The 1,492-nt window shown below is 51.0% G+C and overlaps 1 pseudogene; it reads right to left on the bottom strand.

Annotated features, from left to right (window-relative positions):
• Positions 1 to 517: 517 nt before the first annotated feature.
• Positions 518 to 1,288, bottom strand: LOC118089143 (transcription factor GATA-5-like; annotated as a pseudogene).
• Positions 1,289 to 1,492: the final 204 nt, after the last annotated feature.

Here is a 1,492-nt window from a genome sequence, read left to right as displayed (position 1 = left end):
CCCGGGGAAGTCCCCTACTAAAATGAGAAAAAATGGAATGTATATGTTGTTGTTGTTGTTGTTGTTGTTGTTGTTGTTGTTGTTGTTTTGTTTTGTTTTAATTTTTTGTTTTTTTATTTTCTATATTTGAATACGGATGTTATAACAATGTATAATTATATGGATGTTATTCCTTTCTTTTTATAAAATTTAATAAAAATTATATTATACACACACACACACATACACACACACACACACATACACACACACACACACACTTATTCAGTATGTTTCAACAGGAAGAGGGGATGGCATGGTGTGACAGCAAAGGCTGCAGCCTGAGCCATGAGGGGAAAGGAAGGCAGCAGCAGCAACAGCAGCAGTAACAACAACAACAACGAAATGACAATACCCTCCTTCTTGCCACTGCCACCAAGCAGATTATCTCCTCCCCATCCTTGGTTGCCTCCACTACAAAACACGTCGAAATTTAGACATTTAATGACTCCTTGTATTGGGTTGAGTGGCAGAGCACCTAAGGTGTGAGGTAGTGCCCTGTCCCATCTTTCCTCCAAAGTGGAGTGGACATCGCTCCACAGTTAACACATTCTCTGCCATCTCCGGGGAATTCCTCCAATAACTCAAATGTGGGTCTCCGGCCAGGCAAGCCCCCCTGTCGTGTCTTAAGGCTGTGCAAGACGGTGCTCTCAAAGTGCCCCACAGTCCAAGATGGCGGCATCTCCGCAGAGCTGACGTAAGCCCCAGGATAAGGGCTGGAGTAGGACCCGTTGACCGAGCGCACCAGAGCATTGCCATACTGGTCACGCCCCCCCCCCGGAGCCCAGCAACAAGGGGCTCTGGTAGCCTGCCTCTTGTCCAGCACCGCTACCGCCAGGGGGGCTTTGGGAGTAGGAGAACCCTGGCGGCGCATGAGGGCTGCTGGCATTGAAGTGCAAGCCCTCGGCACTGGCCGGCTGCACCCATCCTGGGTGGCTACTCAGGGGGTGGCCCTGGTGGGCGGGTTCGCAGCTCTGCAGGTAAGGCAGGCTCTGGAGCATGGAAGGCATCCGGCTGGTGGGAACGTAGACGGCAGGGCTGGCTGGCGAGTGCAGGAAGTTGCTGGAGTCATGGGAAGTATGCCAATTGGCCAGGGTTGGGGGCAAGAGTTAAGCTCTGGTACATTTTGTATCCTTCAAAGCAGGAGCAGTGCAGCTGGTGGGGCACAAACAAGGCAGTTGGGCAGCAAGGGCCGGAGGTTTGACATGAAGAACTCGACTAATCCTCCCACACAGATACAACTGAAGCAGCTTTCAGGCACGTAAAAGGGGATCAGGAAACGAACCTCCTTAGTGAGAGAAAGGAGGCAAGAACCAGGCGAAGGACATGTTAAATGGGGGGACAAGAAAAAGAGGAAACTGGAGTGGGGTCGGCAGAGGGGCTGTTGGAGAGAGGAAGCTGGGCTGGAGTGGTCGAGAGACAGAGTGGGTTGAGATTTAATGTAATTAAGGGA

This window comes from Zootoca vivipara, chromosome 7 (genome assembly GCF_963506605.1).
Source record: "Zootoca vivipara chromosome 7, rZooViv1.1, whole genome shotgun sequence".
In the NCBI taxonomy this organism is placed as follows: Eukaryota; Metazoa; Chordata; class Lepidosauria; order Squamata; family Lacertidae; genus Zootoca; species Zootoca vivipara.
This window is presented reverse-complemented; position numbering and strand designations above follow the sequence as displayed.